This window comes from Tachysurus vachellii, chromosome 3 (genome assembly GCF_030014155.1).
Source record: "Tachysurus vachellii isolate PV-2020 chromosome 3, HZAU_Pvac_v1, whole genome shotgun sequence".
Lineage (NCBI taxonomy): Eukaryota > Metazoa > Chordata > Actinopteri > Siluriformes > Bagridae > Tachysurus > Tachysurus vachellii.
The window spans coordinates 30,684,900-30,703,623 of record NC_083462.1 but is presented as its reverse complement, the minus strand read 5'-3'; positions in this window follow the sequence as shown (position 1 = coordinate 30,703,623).

Sequence of the window (18,724 nt, the reverse complement as noted above, 5' to 3'; positions counted from 1 at the left end):
TGTGTGAAATAATGCAGATATAGAGCAATGCAGTGAAAGTTTTGATAATTTACTTGATAAAATATTTTCCTATTATGCTCATCATGCCTGTATATTAGTAAGTGGGTAAAAAAGGGGCAAAGTTACTGTAAAAAAAAATTGTTAGCACATTGTGATGTCCCAGCATATGATTGTGTAGTTTAATCTTAATATCTTCAACCCAAAATGATAACCCGTGCTTTACATGATCAAAGGTGCCTAGCCATGTGGGTTTTATCTGAACTAAGCCAAAAGTGATTCACTTAATGCTCTGTGAATTAAGTTTGCAGAACATAAAAGATCAGTAAATACCCTAACCTCCTACTCAGCATTAGATAGAGCCAAATTAACATATTACCACATTTTAATGGTTCAAAGTGAATGAGATGCTTTAATGTATGATCTATTTACAGAGAAAAAAAAATTCAAGGCACTGATGTGTTGAACCGCTGAAAGTATCTTTCAACATTAAGTCCCCTTGGGTCTATCAACCAACAGTGATAAGATCTAAACTGTTAAATAATAATAAAAGAAATACATACAAACCCCTTATTTTCTTGGAACACATGAATGTCTAAAGAAAACTTACAAATTATTTTAAGAAACTGTTGAAAATGTGGTTACTTAATTGCTTTAGAAAAAGTGTCTAAATGACTGTTATCATTTCCAGTCTTTAAAAAAGTACAGAGATTTACTGTAATGAATAAAAGTTTGTGTAGTCCAGATCAGATAACATGTACAGCATATGGTATATGTAATGTATAAAAAGTAAGGTAAGGGAAATGTGTTGAACTATGATTCAGAAGTAAAAAATGTGCTAGCCGATCTTCAGCTGGTCTCAATCTGGGGCATTTTTTAGGTTGCTTACTCATTATGGTCCTGCAATGGTTATTGTACGATTGGAGCAGGGTGAAACTAGCATTTAAGTAAACAAGTAGTTTCATGGAAAGGAAGCCCCTCTGTGTGTAGGGGCTAGAGGTGTTGGGAACCATAGCATTTTTCCAAAAACTTGTGGGTGTTATCAGCTTAGTAACCTGATTGATGGTGTCGACTCGGTGCTAGAGGGGGCGGCTACCACTATCAATAACGCTCCTCCATGTAGGGACCACTCTCTCTTGTTTGGTGGGACTCCCCCATCTGACTCACTTCAGACCTGTGCTTGTTGTTTGTGTCTGTAACTAAAGCATGATCAAGTTTAAAATGATCTCTGTGACAAATACACACTTAGGCTTATATATGCCTGTGCACCATTAGTGCTCTTTCACATGGGTAACTATATTACTATACACTACTGTACAAATGCAGAAGATTTGCTGGTTTGTGTTGTTAATCTTATTAGTGTTACATGTGCATTCATAACAGATTTAAAACAACATCAATAGGGATTTGAAATTCTTTTGTTGATTTCTATTTACAAATATTTTAGCAGATTCATGACTGACATGAAAGTACTTTTCCCTCTGCTGTTAGAATTTTAATTTAGCTTAAAATTGCACACACACACACACACACACACACACACACACACACACACACACACACACACACACACACACAGACACACACACACAGACACACACAGGCACACAATCACTCACTCCAGATCCACCTTGACCTGGTCTGGATAAAGTAGTTACCAAATGTGAACCTGATTTTTGGAGGTGACGGGTAACTGGAGACCATAAAGGAAACCTAGGAAGAACACATAATCAGTAACCTAAGCAAACCATGAGCTGTGAGGCAATGATGCAGGTAGGATAAGAATGAGAAAATATTCAGTAGATATATGTGTATATATACATATGAAAAAATACAAATATGAATCTCTCTATATGTTTATAGAGGAATTAATTACAACAAATTGTAAATGTTACAACATACTAGAATGACGAAAAACAACCAGCTAATGCTGCTATATATGAAACATGTCTGAATATGGCTAATATCAACTAACCAGTACAGCATGTACAATAATATAGCCAAAATCATTCACTAGTTGGTCAGATAAGATATGGCAATCTAATAAAAATCAACTAATTCAACATAATTCAGTCAATTAGGCCATCCTTAAAAATATTTTGGTTTGCAGTAACAGTAAAAAAAAAGTACAATTTTGGTGATGGTGATTACGTAGGTATGACTTGAAACAAATTAGCATATCGACGTCTTAACGCAAATTTACAACCGGCAAGTCGGTCTGACTTAAAGCAAAAAAAATAAAAAATTTGAGTCGGTCCTTAATTGACAGGGTCGGTCGGGTTACGGCAAACAAGAATATTTTTAAGGATGGCCTTATGATTGTTTTTTTTTCCAGGACATGATAATATATAGATAGATGTGTGTATATTATGTAAAGAACAAATATAAGACCATTGAGTTTATTTCTAGACATATTCACTCTTTTTTCTTCTTTTGATTTTATTTCAAGCTTCAAATTTAGAGATTTGAGACTAATATTAGAACTAGTACTCTTACATTTGTTAACAAACAAGCTAATATAAAAATATTATTTCCAGTTAGCTGCCAATATTCATGATATTTCATCACACTAAGATATCAGACTGTTCATTCAGCCATTTTGCATACTACCAGTGCACATTTCTTTTAATTTTAGTGCTAAACCTACCTAGAGTCAAGAGTTAAGTGCTGGAGAATTCTGATTATTTGACTTACTGTAATTATGTTTTGAGCTGGAAAAATCAGATAAAGTGAACTGACTCTGCATGTGTTCGGATGTAACTAGGAATGCAGGGTGGTATAGTGGTGTAGCGTAAGCGTAAGTTTCTTGTTGCATGTCAGTGGGTTTCAGTGTGCTGTTTCTGTAATTTGGGATTTTTGTCTCTGCCCCTGTCGAGTACTTGCAAGATGCAAAATGTCCCTTGACAATGTGTTCATATTTTAGCTTGACACATTTTAGCTTGAATAATTTTATTGGTTTTAGTGGTTAGCATGACTGCCTTGCACCTCCAGGGTTGGGTGTTTGATCGCACCTCCAGGGTTGGGTGTTTGATCGCACCTCCAGGGTTGCATTTTTCCCGCCTCTGCCCTTTGTGTGTAGAGTTTGCATGTTTGGTGGTTTCCTATGGGTATTACGATATCCCTCCTTCCAAAGACGTGTAGTAGGTCCACTGGTATTTCTAAATGATCCACTAGCCTGTCCATTGTGTGTGTGATTGTGCCCTGCAATGGCTTAACACCCTATCCAGTGTGTCCTCTGCCTAATGACCCTGAGTTCCCAGGGATAGTCTCCAGCCCTCCTGTGACCCCATGTAGGATAATGCTACAGAAAATTGATCAGTGTCATCTACTTTAGTTCTATTTTCTTTTACACATATCTGACTTGACTTGACACTTGACATGACTGCCACCATGTGGATAGCAGAAAACAAGAGCAGCATGGCTCACCTTTAAACCGGTGCTGTCTATAATGCAGACAAATGGGTATGTCTCCCCGTCTCATAATTCTCCTGGTAAGAGTAGGAGTTTTAAAGGTTTTTATACTTTAAGATTAATGTGAATGATTTTATAAACAAACCAGGCATAACTTAAATGATAAATCAGTTAAAACAGTGAGTCCATGATGAGTAGATCTCTCTATGATGAGGTACCACCAAGCTGAAGCCTCCTTTGATGAGAAAAGCTAGAACTTGAGATAAGAATATATCACTGTGTGTGGTATTTGAGGTTTTGTCATAGGCTAATGATCCATCTAAAATTTGTTTAACTGAGACAGACCCAAGGGGACTAATGTTGCTGCTGTCAGTTCTTAACAGGAGCTCTTCTCACACATAACGACCTACAGTACCTGAAATGGATTAACAAGTGTGGTTAAAGTGCCTAGCATTCTTAATTATTCTACATTCATTTCAATGGTGGTCTGATTCAGTACTAGCATGTTATTTATTGAGTTCACAATGAGACCATAATGGACGTATACTAAATGGCCTTCCCCTTGGAGGTGACACATATTTGGATTCCGTTATCCAAACAAACCAATATCTTTCTTGTTGATGGCAATGACAGGACTGCCTCAAGGTATTGAAGCCTTAGGGCATGACTTGGAAGTGGAATGAAAGCCTCAAGAAGCATTGGTGTTGTGGTGATATGGAATTTATGAGAACATTTTATTCCTTCTAAAAGCTTTCACAGTTTCAGTTTACAGATTTCAGTTCTACTTGAAATCTATTAAACATTATTTAAACATTGTTTAAATCTCTGGAATCTCTGGAAAAATTGTCCGTACTGTGTGATTGCGTGAGGGAATGAAAGTGTGTGTGTGTTCCCTGTGATGGGTTGGCACTCAATCCAGGGTGTATAGTTTGCAGCCCATTCAAATATTTTTTCCCTAATAAATCTACACTCAGTAACCCTTAATGATAAAGTGAAAACAGAATTCTAGAAATGTCCGTAAATTTATTGAAAAAGAACAAAATGAAATATCAAATTTACATAAGGATAGATTAATGAGAATAAAAATGTAAACAATAGTAGTATCAGGCTGAAACATAACAAAATAGAAAAAACTGAAGGGGGTCTGAATATGTTCCGAAACATCTGTATTATACTGTATTATGTTTGAATCATTTGTGTTTATTATTATTTTTATAAATTATTTTTATTTGTATTACATATTTGTATTACTTTTATTCTGCCTTTATCCAGAGAAACGTTTAGAAATGTTTTGTAGTCTATATAAACTGCAAGTTTCTTTCCCCTTGGCACTCACATAAATAAGCAGAAGACCTTGACTTCATGCAACCTGCCAAAGCACCAGCATGCACTTTAAAAAGTTGTTACAAGCTGTAATGTATGAAGTCATTCATCACTTCATCCCCATATGTTACACTTTATTTCTGCTTGCATTACTCACACATCTTTGTTAATTTACTATCCCCCACTGAGACAGCCACTTTGAAGCCAGTTTGGATCTTGTTTGAACATTATTGGGATATAATGCCTTGTAAGACAGAACTGATTGATTCAATAGGAAGCTGAACACTGCTGTATTCCACCTTTAAAATCTCAGAGTGGCTTTCAAATATTTTCAAAAAGCGCCTCCTTCTGGCTCCCTTAATCTGACTGTATAGTTGAATACTGTATAGTTTTTTTTATACTTAATAAAAAAAACCCTCACTTTAAAATATATTGTGTAGGAACAGCTTAATATTTTAACAATAACGTTATAAAACATATTGTATAATAATAAGATTTTGAGTAAAAGTCATTGTAAATCTTTTTTTAATCATAATTTCTGTCTTTCTTTCTTTCTTTATGTCAAATCACATAATTTGCATGGATTATATATATAATCTATATCTATAATATCTATAATATAGCATATCAACGTCTTAACTCAAATTTACAACCGGCAAGTCGGTCTGACTTAAAGCAAAAAAAATAAAAAATTTGAGCCGGTCCTAAATTGACAGGGTCGGTCAGGTTACGGCAAACAAGAATATTTTTAAGGATGGCCTTATGATTGTTTTTTTTTCCAGGACATGATAATATATAGATAGATGTGTGTATATTATGTAAAGAACAAATATAAGACCATTAAGTTTATTTCTAGATATATTCACTCTTTTTTCTTCTTTTGATTTTATTTTAAGCTTCAAATTTAGAAATTTGGGACTAATATTAGAACTAGTACTCTTACATTTGTTAACAAACAAGTTAATATAAAAATATTATTTCCAGTTAGCTGCCAATATTCAAGATATTTCGTCTCGCTAAGATATCAGACTGTTCATTCAGCCATTTTGCATACTACCAGTGCACATTTCTTTTAATTTTAGTGCTAAACCTACCTAGAGTCAAGAGTTAAGTGCTGGAGAATTCTGATTATTTGACTTACTGTAATTATGTTTTGAGCTGGAAAAATCAGATAAAGTGAACTGACTCTGCATGTGTTCGGATGTAACTAGGAATGCAGGGTGGTATAGTGGTGTAGCGTAAGCGTAAGTTTCTTGTTGCATGTCAGTGGGTTTCAGTGTGCTGTTTCTGTAATTTGGGATTTTTGTCTCTGCCCCTGTCGAGTACTTGCAAGATGCAAAATGTCCCTTGACAATGTGTTCATATTTTAGCTTGACACATTTTAGCTTGAATAATTTTATTGGTTTTAGTGGTTAGCATGACTGCCTTGCACCTCCAGGGTTGGGTGTTTGATCGCACCTCCAGGGTTGGGTGTTTGATCGCACCTCCAGGGTTGGGTGTTTGATCGAACCTCCAGGGTTGGATTTTTCCCGCCTCTGCCCTTTGTGTGTAGAGTTTGCATGTTTGGTGGTTTCCTATGGGTATTACGATATCCCTCCTTCCAAAGACGTGTAGTAGGTCCACTGGTATTTCTAAATGATCCACTAGCCTGTACATTGTGTGTGTGATTGTGCCCTGCAATGGCTTAACACCCTATCCAGTGTGTCCTCTGCCTAATGACCCTGAGTTCCCAGGGATAGTCTCCAGCCCTCCTGTGACCCCATGTAGGATAATGCTACAGAAAATTGATCAGTGTCATCTACTTTAGTTCTATTTTCTTTTACACATATCTGACTTGACTTGACACTTGACATGACTGCCACCATGTGGATAGCAGAAAACAAGAGCAGCATGGCTCACCTTTAAACCGGTGCTGTCTATAATGCAGACAAATGGGTATGTCTCCCCGTCTCATAATTCTCCTGGTAAGAGTAGGAGTTTTAAAGGTTTTTATACTTTAAGATTAATGTGAATGATTTTATAAACAAACCAGGCATAACTTAAATGATAAATCAGTTAAAACAGTGAGTCCATGATGAGTAGATCTCTCTATGATGAGGTACCACCAAGCTGAAGCCTCCTTTTATGAGAAAAGCTAGAACTTGAGATAAGAATATATCACTGTGTGTGGTATTTGAGGTTTTGTCATAGGCTAATGATCCATCTAAAATTTGTTTAACTGAGACAGACCCAAGGGGACTAATGTTGCTGCTGTCAGTTCTTAACAGGAGCTCTTCTCACACATAACGACCTACAGTACCTGAAATGGATTAACAAGTGTGGTTAAAGTGCCTAGCATTCTTAATTATTCTACATTCATTTCAATGGTGGTCTGATTCAGTACTAGCATGTTATTTATTGAGTTCACAATGAGACCATAATGGACGTATACTAAATGGCCTTCCCCTTGGTGGTGACACATATTTGGATTCCGTTATCCAAACAAACCAATATCTTTCTTGTTGATAGCAATGACAGGACTGCCTCAAGGTATTGAAGCCTTAGGGCATGACTTGGAAGTGGAATGAAAGCCTCAAGAAGCATTGGTGTTGTGGTGATATGGAATTTATGAGAACATTTTATTCCTTCTAAAAGCTTTCACAGTTTCAGTTTACAGATTTCAGTTCTACTTGAAATCTATTAAACATTATTTAAACATTGTTTAAATCTCTGGAATCTCTGGAAAAATTGTCCGTACTGTGTGATTGCGTGAGGGAATGAAAGTGTGTGTGTGTTCCCTGTGATGGGTTGGCACTCAATCCAGGGTGTATAGTTTGCAGCCCATTCAAATATTTTTTCCCTAATAAATCTACACTCAGTAACCCTTAATGATAAAGTGAAAACAGAATTCTAGAAATGTCCGTAAATGTATTGAAAAAGAAAAAACTGAAATATCAAATTTACATAAGGATAGATTAATGAGAATAAAAATGTAAACAATAGTAGTATCAGGCTGAAACATAACAAAATAGAAAAAACTGAAGGGGGTCTGAATATGTTCCGAAACATCTGTATTATACTGTATTATGTTTGAATCATTTGTGTTTATTATTATTTTTATAAATTATTTTTATTTGTATTACATATTTGTATTACTTTTATTCTGCCTTTATCCAGAGAAACGTTTAGAAATGTTTTGTAGTCTATATAAACTGCAAGTTTCTTTCCCCTTGGCACTCACATAAATAAGCAGAAGACCTTGACTTCATGCAACCTGCCAAAGCACCAGCATGCACTTTAAAAAGTTGTTACAAGCTGTAATGTATGAAGTCATTCATCACTTCATCCCCATATGTTACACTTTATTTCTGCTTGCATTACTCACACATCTTTGTTAATTTACTATCCCCCACTGAGACAGCCACTTTGAAGCCAGTTTGGATCTTGTTTGAACATTATTGGGATATAATGCCTTGTAAGACAGAACTGATTGATTCAATAGGAAGCTGAACACTGCTGTATTCCACCTTTAAAATCTCAGAGTGGCTTTCAAATATTTTCAAAAAGCGCCTCCTTCTGGCTCCCTTAATCTGACTGTATAGTTGAATACTGTATAGTTTTTTTTATACTTAATAAAAAAACCCTCACTTTAAAATATATTGTGTAGGAACAGCTTAATATTTTAACAATAACGTTATAAAACATATTGTATAATAATAAGATTTTGAGTAAAAGTCATTGTAAATCTTTTTTTAATCATAATTTCTGTCTTTCTTTCTTACTTTCTTTCTTTCTTTATGTCAAATCACATAATTTGCATGGATTATATATATAATCTATATCTATAATATCTATAATATAGCATATCGACGTCTTAACTCAAATTTACAACCGGCAAGTCGGTCTGACTTAAAGCAAAAAAAATAAAAAATTTGAGTCGGTCCTTAATTGACAGGGTCGGTCAGGTTACGGCAAACAAGAATATTTTTAAGGATGGCCTTATGATTGTTTCTTTTTCCAGGACATGATAATATATAGATAGATGTGTGTATATTATGTAAAGAACAAATATAAGACCATTGAGTTTATTTCTAGACATATTCACTCTTTTTTCTTCTTTTGATTTTATTTTAAGCTTCAAATTTAGAGATTTGGGACTAATATTAGAACTAGTACTCTTACATTTGTTAACAAACAAGTTAATATAAAAATATTATTTCCAGTTAGCTGCCAATATTCAAGATATTTCGTCTCGCTAAGATATCAGACTGTTCATTCAGCCATTTTGCATACTACCAGTGCACATTTCTTTTAATTTTAGTGCTAAACCTACCTAGAGTCAAGAGTTAAGTGCTGGAGAATTCTGATTATTTGACTTACTGTAATTATGTTTTGAGCTGGAAAAATCAGATAAAGTGAACTGACTCTGCATGTGTTCGGATGTAACTAGGAATGCAGGGTGGTATAGTGGTGTAGCGTAAGCGTAAGTTTCTTGTTGCATGTCAGTGGGTTTCAGTGTGCTGTTTCTGTAATTTGGGATTTTTGTCTCTGCCCCTGTCGAGTACTTGCAAGATGCAAAATGTCCCTTGACAATGTGTTCATATTTTAGCTTGACACATTTTAGCTTGAATAATTTTATTGGTTTTAGTGGTTAGCATGACTGCCTTGCACCTCCAGGGTTGGGTGTTTGCTCGCACCTCCAGGGTTGGGTGTTTGATCGAACCTCCAGGGTTGGGTGTTTGATCGAACCTCCAGGGTTGGATTTTTCCCGCCTCTGCCCTTTGTGTGTAGAGTTTGCATGTTTGGTGGTTTCCTATGGGTATTACGATATCCCTCCTTCCAAAGACGTGTAGTAGGTCCACTGGTATTTCTAAATGATCCACTAGCCTGTACATTGTGTGTGTGATTGTGCCCTGCAATGGCTTAACACCCTATCCAGTGTGTCCTCTGCCTAATGACCCTGAGATCCCAGGGATAGTCTCCAGCCCTCCTTTGACCCCATGTAGGATAATGCTACAGAAAATTGATCAGTGTCATCTACTTTAGTTCTATTTTCTTTTACACATATCTGACTTGACTTGACACTTGACATGACTGCCACCATGTGGATAGCAGAAAACAAGAGCAGCATGGCTCACCTTTAAACCGGTGCTGTCTATAATGCAGACAAATGGGTATGTCTCCCCGTCTCATAATTCTCCTGGTAAGAGTAGGAGTTTTAAAGGTTTTTATACTTTAAGATTAATGTGAATGATTTTATAAACAAACCAGGCATAACTTAAATGATAAATCAGTTAAAACAGTGAGTCCATGATGAGTAGATCTCTCTATGATGAGGTACCACCAAGCTGAAGCCTCCTTTTATGAGAAAAGCTAGAACTTGAGATAAGAATATATCACTGTGTGTGGTATTTGAGGTTTTGTCATAGGCTAATGATCCATCTAAAATTTGTTTAACTGAGACAGACCCAAGGGGACTAATGTTGCTGCTGTCAGTTCTTAACAGGAGCTCTTCTCACACATAACGACCTACAGTACCTGAAATGGATTAACAAGTGTGGTTAAAGTGCCTAGCATTCTTAATTATTCTACATTCATTTCAATGGTGGTCTGATTCAGTACTAGCATGTTATTTATTGAGTTCACAATGAGACCATAATGGACGTATACTAAATGGCCTTCCCCTTGGTGGTGACACATATTTGGATTCCGTTATCCAAACAAACCAATATCTTTCTTGTTGATAGCAATGACAGGACTGCCTCAAGGTATTGAAGCCTTAGGGCATGACTTGGAAGTGGAATGAAAGCCTCAAGAAGCATTGGTGTTGTGGTGATATGGAATTTATCGGAACATTTTATTCCTTCTAAAAGCTTTCACAGTTTCAGTTTACAGATTTCAGTTCTACTTGAAATCTATTAAACATTATTTAAACATTGTTTAAATCTCTGGAATCTCTGGAAAAATTGTCCGTACTGTGTGATTGCGTGAGGGAATGAAAGTGTGTGTGTGTTCCCTGTGATGGGTTGGCACTCCATCCAGGGTGTATAGTTTGCAGCCCATTCAAATATTTTTTCCCTAATAAATCTACACTCAGTAACCCTTAATGATAAAGTGAAAACAGAATTCTAGAAATGTCCGTAAATTTATTGAAAAAGAAAAAACTGAAATATCAAATTTACATAAGGATAGATTAATGAGAATAAAAATGTAAACAATAGTAGTATCAGGCTGAAACATAACAAAATAGAAAAAACTGAAGGGGGTCTGAATATGTTCCGAAACATCTGTATTATACTGTATTATGTTTGAATCATTTGTGTTTATTATTATTTTTATAAATAATTTTTATTTGTATTACATATTTGTATTACTTTTATTCTGCCTTTATCCAGAGAAACGTTTAGAAATGTTTTGTAGTCTATATAAACTGCAAGTTTCTTTCCCCTTGGCACTCACATAAATAAGCAGTAGACCTTGACTTCATGCAACCTGCCAAAGCACCAGCATGCACTTTAAAAAGTTGTTACAAGCTGTAATGTATGAAGTCATTCATCACTTCATCCCCATATGTTACACTTTATTTCTGCTTGCATTACTCACACATCTTTGTTAATTTACTATCCCCCACTGAGACAGCCACTTTGAAGCCAGTTTGGATCTTGTTTGAAAATTATTAGGATATAATGCCTTGTAAGACAGAACTGATTGATTCAATAGGAAGCTGAACACTGCTGTATTCCACCTTTAAAATCTCAGAGTGGCTTTCAAATATTTTCAAAAAGCGCCTCCTTCTGGCTCCCTTAATCTGACTGTATAGTTGAATACTGTATAGTTTTTTTTATACTTAATAAAAAAAACCCTCACTTTAAAATATATTGTGTAGGAACAGCTTAATATTTTAACAATAACGTTATAAAACATATATTGTATAATAATAAGATTTTGAGTAAAAGTCATTGTAAATCTTTTTTTAATCATAATTTCTGTCTTTCTTTCTTACTTTCTTTCTTTCTTTATGTCAAATCACATAATTTGCATGGATTATATATATAATCTATATCTATAATATCTATAATATAGCATATCGACGTCTTAACTCAAATTTACAACCGGCAAGTCGGTCTGACTTAAAGCAAAAAAAATAAAAAATTTGAGTCGGTCCTTAATTGACAGGGTCGGTCAGGTTACGGCAAACAAGAATATTTTTAAGGATGGCCTTATGATTGTTTCTTTTTCCAGGACATGATAATATATAGATAGATGTGTGTATATTATGTAAAGAACAAATATAAGACCATTGAGTTTATTTCTAGACATATTCACTCTTTTTTCTTCTTTTGATTTTATTTTAAGCTTCAAATTTAGAGATTTGGGACTAATATTAGAACTAGTACTCTTACATTTGTTAACAAACAAGTTAATATAAAAATATTATTTCCAGTTAGCTGCCAATATTCAAGATATTTCGTCTCGCTAAGATATCAGACTGTTCATTCAGCCATTTTGCATACTACCAGTGCACATTTCTTTTAATTTTAGTGCTAAACCTACCTAGAGTCAAGAGTTAAGTGCTGGAGAATTCTGATTATTTGACTTACTGTAATTATGTTTTGAGCTGGAAAAATCAGATAAAGTGAACTGACTCTGCATGTGTTCGGATGTAACTAGGAATGCAGGGTGGTATAGTGGTGTAGCGTAAGCGTAAGTTTCTTGTTGCATGTCAGTGGGTTTCAGTGTGCTGTTTCTGTAATTTGGGATTTTTGTCTCTGCCCCTGTCGAGTACTTGCAAGATGCAAAATGTCCCTTGACAATGTGTTCATATTTTAGCTTGACACATTTTAGCTTGAATAATTTTATTGGTTTTAGTGGTTAGCATGACTGCCTTGCACCTCCAGGGTTGGGTGTTTGATCGCACCTCCAGGGTTGGGTGTTTGATCGAACCTCCAGGGTTGGATTTTTCCCGCCTCTGCCCTTTGTGTGTAGAGTTTGCATGTTTGGTGGTTTCCTATGGGTATTACGATATCCCTCCTTCCCAAGACGTGTAGTAGGTCCACTGGTATTTCTAAATGATCCACTAGCCTGTCCATTGTGTGTGTGATTGTGCCCTGCAATGGCTTAACACCCTATCCAGTGTGTCCTCTGCCTAATGACCCTGAGTTCCCAGGGATAGTCTCCAGCCCTCCTGTGACCCCATGTAGGATAATGCTACAGAAAATTGATCAGTGTCATCTACTTTAGTTCTATTTTCTTTTACACATATCTGACTTGACTTGACACTTGACATGACTGCCACCATGTGGATAGCAGAAAACAAGAGCAGCATGGCTCACCTTTAAACCGGTGCTGTCTATAATGCAGACAAATGGGTATGTCTCCCCGTCTCATAATTCTCCTGGTAAGAGTAGGAGTTTTAAAGGTTTTTATACTTTAAGATTAATGTGAATGATTTTATAAACAAACCAGGCATAACTTAAATGATAAATCAGTTAAAACAGTGAGTCCATGATGAGTAGATCTCTCTATGATGAGGTACCACCAAGCTGAAGCCTCCTTTTATGAGAAAAGCTAGAACTTGAGATAAGAATATATCACTGTGTGTGGTATTTGAGGTTTTGTCATAGGCTAATGATCCATCTAAAATTTGTTTAACTGAGACAGACCCAAGGGGACTAATGTTGCTGCTGTCAGTTCTTAACAGGAGCTCTTCTCACACATAACGACCTACAGTACCTGAAATGGATTAACAAGTGTGGTTAAAGTGCCTAGCATTCTTAATTATTCTACATTCATTTCAATGGTGGTCTGATTCAGTACTAGCATGTTATTTATTGAGTTCACAATGAGACCATAATGGACGTATACTAAATGGCCTTCCCCTTGGAGGTGACACATATTTGGATTCCGTTATCCAAACAAACCAATATCTTTCTTGTTGATGGCAATGACAGGACTGCCTCAAGGTATTGAAGCCTTAGGGCATGACTTGGAAGTGGAATGAAAGCCTCAAGAAGCATTGGTGTTGTGGTGATATGGAATTTATGAGAACATTTTATTCCTTCTAAAAGCTTTCACAGTTTCAGTTTACAGATTTCAGTTCTACTTGAAATCTATTAAACATTATTTAAACATTGTTTAAATCTCTGGAATCTCTGGAAAAATTGTCCGTACTGTGTGATTGCGTGAGGGAATGAAAGTGTGTGTGTGTTCCCTGTGATGGGTTGGCACTCCATCCAGGGTGTATAGTTTGCAGCCCATTCAAATAATTTTTCCCTAATAAATCTACACTCAGTAACCCTTAATGATAAAGTGAAAACAGAATTCTAGAAATGTCTGTAAATTTATTGAAAAAGAAAAAACTGAAATATCAAATTTACATAAGGATAGATTAATGAGAATAAAAATGTAAACAATAGTAGTATCAGGCTGAAACATAACAAAATAGAAAAAACTGAAGGGGGTCTGAATATGTTCCGAAACATCTGTATTATACTGTATTATGTTTGAATCATTTGTGTTTATTATTATTTTTATAAATTATTTTTATTTGTATTACATATTTGTATTACTTTTATTCTGCCTTTATCCAGAGAAACGTTTAGAAATGTTTTGTAGTCTATATAAACTGCAAGTTTCTTTCCCCTTGGCACTCACATAAATAAGCAGTAGACCTTGACTTCATGCAACCTGCCAAAGCACCAGCATGCACTTTAAAAAGTTGTTACAAGCTGTAATGTATGAAGTCATTCATCACTTCATCCCCATATGTTACACTTTATTTCTGCTTGCATTACTCACACATCTTTGTTAATTTACTATCCCCCACTGAGACAGCCACTTTGAAGCCAGTTTGGATCTTGTTTGAAAATTATTAGGATATAATGCCTTGTAAGACAGAACTGATTGATTCAATAGGAAGCTGAACACTGCTGTATTCCACCTTTAAAATCTCAGAGTGGCTTTCAAATATTTTCAAAAAGCGCCTCCTTCTGGCTCCCTTAATCTGACTGTATAGTTGAATACTGTATAGTTTTTTTTATACTTAATAAAAAAAACCCTCACTTTAAAATATATTGTGTAGGAACAGCTTAATATTTTAACAATAACGTTATAAAACATATTGTATAATAATAAGATTTTGAGTAAAAGTCATTGTAAATCTTTTTTTAATCATAATTTCTGTCTTTCTTTCTTACTTTCTTTCTTTCTTTATGTCAAATCACATAATTTGCATGGATTATATATATATAATCTATATCTATAATATCTATAATATAGCATATCAACGTCTTAACGCAAATTTACAACCGGCAAGTCGGTCTGACTTAAAGCAAAAAAAATAAAAAATTTGAGTCGGTCCTTAATTGACAGGGTCGGTCAGGTTACGGCAAACAAGAATATTTTTAAGGATGGCCTTATGATTGTTTCTTTTTTTCCAGGACATGATAATATATAGATAGATGTGTGTATATTATGTAAAGAACAAATATAAGACCATTGAGTTTATTTCTAGACATATTCACTCTTTTTTCTTCTTTTGATTTTATTTTAAGCTTCAAATTTAGAAATTTGGGACTAATATTAGAACTAGTACTCTTACATTTGTTAACAAACAAGTTAATATAAAAATATTATTTCCAGTTAGCTGCCAATATTCAAGATATTTCGTCTCGCTAAGATATCAGACTGTTCATTCAGCCATTTTGCATACTACCAGTCTTCTTTTTTTAATTTTAGTACTAAACCTACCTAGAGTCAAGAGTTAAGTGCTGGAGAATTCTGATTATTTGACTTACTGTAATTATGTTTTGAGCTGGAAAAATCAGATAAAGTGAACTGACTCTGCATGTGTTCGGATGTAACTAGGAATGCAGGGTGGTATAGTGGTGTAGCGTAAGCGTAAGTTTCTTGTTGCATGTCAGTGGGTTTCAGTGTGCTGTTTCTGTAATTCTGGATTTTTGTCTCTGCCCCTGTCGAGTACTTGCAAGATGCAAAATGTCCCTTGACAATGTGTTCATATTTTAGCTTGACACATTTTAGCTTGAATAAATTTATTGGTTTTAGTGGTTAGCATGACTGCCTTGCACCTCCAGGGTTGGGTGTTTGATCGAACCTCCAGGGTTGGGTGTTTGATCGAACCTCCAGGGTTGGGTGTTTGATCGAACCTCCAAGGTTGGATTTTTCCCGCCTCTGCCCTTTGTGTGTAGAGTTTGCATGTTTGGTGGTTTCCTATGGGTATTACGATATCCCTCCTTCCAAAGACGTGTAGTAGGTCCACTGGTATTTCTAAATGATCCACTAGCCTGTCCATTGTGTGTGTGATTGTGCCCTGCAATGGCTTAACACCCTATCCAGTGTGTCCTCTGCCTAATGACCCTGAGTTCCCAGGGATAGTCTCCAGCCCTCCTGTGACCCCATGTAGGATAATGCTACAGAAAATTGATCAGTGTCATCTACTTTAGTTCTATTTTCTTTTACACATATCTGACTTGACTTGACACTTGACATGACTGCCACCATGTGGATAGCAGAAAACAAGAGCAGCATGGCTCACCTTTAAACCGGTGCTGTCTATAATGCAGACAAATGGGTATGTCTCCCCGTCTCATAATTCTCTGGTAAGAGTCCTGGTTTTAAAGGTTTTTATACTTTAAGATTAATGTGAATGATTTTATAAACAAACCAGGCATAACTTATAACTTATTATGTTTGAATCATTTGTGTTTATTATTCATTCATTCATTCATTTCCTACCGCTTATCCGAACTACCTCGGGTCACGGGGAGCCTGTGCCTATCTCAGGCGTCATCGGGCATCAAGGCAGGATACACCCTGGACGGAGTGCCAACCCATCACAGGGCACACACACACTCTCATTCACTCACGCAATCACACACTAGGGACAATTTTTCCAGAGATGCCAATCAACCTACCATGCATGTCTTTGGACCGGGGGAGGAAACCGGAGTACCCGGAGGAAACCCCCGAGGCACGGGGAGAACATGCAAACTCCACACACACAAGGTGGAGGCGGGAATCGAACCCCGACCCTGGAGGTGTGAGGCGAACGTGCTAACCACTAAGCCACCGTGCCCCGTGTTTATTATTATTTTTATATATTATTTTTATTTGTATTACATATTTGTATTACTTTTATTCTGCCTTTCTCCAGAGAAACGTTTAGAAATGTTTTGTAGTCTATATAAACTGCAAGTTTCTTTCCCCTTGGCACTCACCCAAATAAGCAATAAACCTTGACTTCATGCAACCTGCCGTTTAAAAGCACCAGCATGCACTTTAAAAAGTTGTTACAAGCTGTAATGTATGAAGTCATTCATCACTTCATCCCCATATGTTACACTTTATTTCTGCTTGCATTACTTACACATCTTTGTACCGAATATAGTGTATTGTACAGTCATCATAGGTGATGCACACTATTGATATTTGCACCACTATGAAATATCACACTTTATATTCAAACCTGTCATATGCTCTGTATATTGTGGTCTTTATTTAATGTGTATAACATTGTATTGTACCTTCACTGTGTGTGAAAACATACTTGGCCTATAAACCTGATTCTGACATTAAAAAAAATAATAAAATAAAAAAAAAAAAAATAATAATAGTTTCATGGTAGTTTACTACAGGGATTACCACTGAGAATTTTGTTTGTCAAAATCTGTTGTTTTACATGATTACAAATTAATTATCAATATAAATAAAGTAAGAATTGACCGACCCATAAATTAACACAAATAATAAAAAAAAAAAAAGAAATATGAGGACAGGCCATTGTGTCTGTACATAACATAGAATTGTTCATAACTGATTTAAGGAACATGACAAAGATTTCCCAGTGTTGATTTGGCCTCCAAATTTCCCAGATCTCAGTCTGTTCGAGCATCTATGGGATGTGCTGGACAAACAAATCTGGGAGAGACCTGCAATAAGGAAACAGAGGTGGACATATTTGTGAGTGCTAACAATAAAGACTTTCTTCCAATGATCCTATTTTATTTTTTTTTTTATAAATGAATTAATAAGTGCTGAAGCAGATGATTACAGTTTTTTTTACAATCGCTATGACAGTTTTAAACTGTTTCTAACCCTAACCCTAACCCAAGTTTCTTAAACTCTTAACGCACCAACACACCTAAAACACACAATTGGCAAAACGGTTAATTTCATGCTCAAAATCACACATTGCAAACTAAACCCCAAAACTAATTTTCAAAATACAATAATAAACTAACACAATACACTATGTCTAACAAAACACTGCAAACATGTTTCAAAAGCAAATAATTATTCAAAACACTAACACATGTTCTCTTCCAACAGGAACATTTAGTCAATCATAACACAATGACAAAAAAAACACTATCATCAGCTGAAATTACAGAAACTGCATTATTTTATGTGTCAGGTCTGCCCTTATACAATAGACAGTATATTGTATTGATCATAGGTTGTGTTTTGCACTGTAGTTTCTTTTGAAGCCTCTCTACATTTTTGTTTTGTTGGGTTTAGTAAATGCATGCATTTTGTTTCTTTTGCTGCAGACATTCAATACAAAAAAAAACGAATGACCATCTCAGAGTAGCTTTATAAAATGTACAGTTTATGTAAAAAAAATACAGACACAGAATTGCTGCAGTAAAGACTTTATTTGCAAAAGGACATTACTGCAAGATATACAAACAGAAAAAAGCACAGGAATTATAATAAAAAACAAAGTAAACTTCTAATCTGCACGGTCTTCTGCATTTGGCCACATGTTCTAATCCACAGCACACCTGATATCTTCTCTGGCAAGGCATTGTGGGAAGAATCTTTTGGCATGCCTTATCCACCCCTGGCAGTGTTCAGCTGTGATGTCTTGACATGCAGCATCCATTGCATCCAGGAGGGACATTTGGTCATGTGGACGATGGTCAAAAACCTTCCATCTCCAGGCTGAGAAAAACTCCTCAATGGGGTTGAGGAAAGGGGAGTAAGGGGCAAGGAA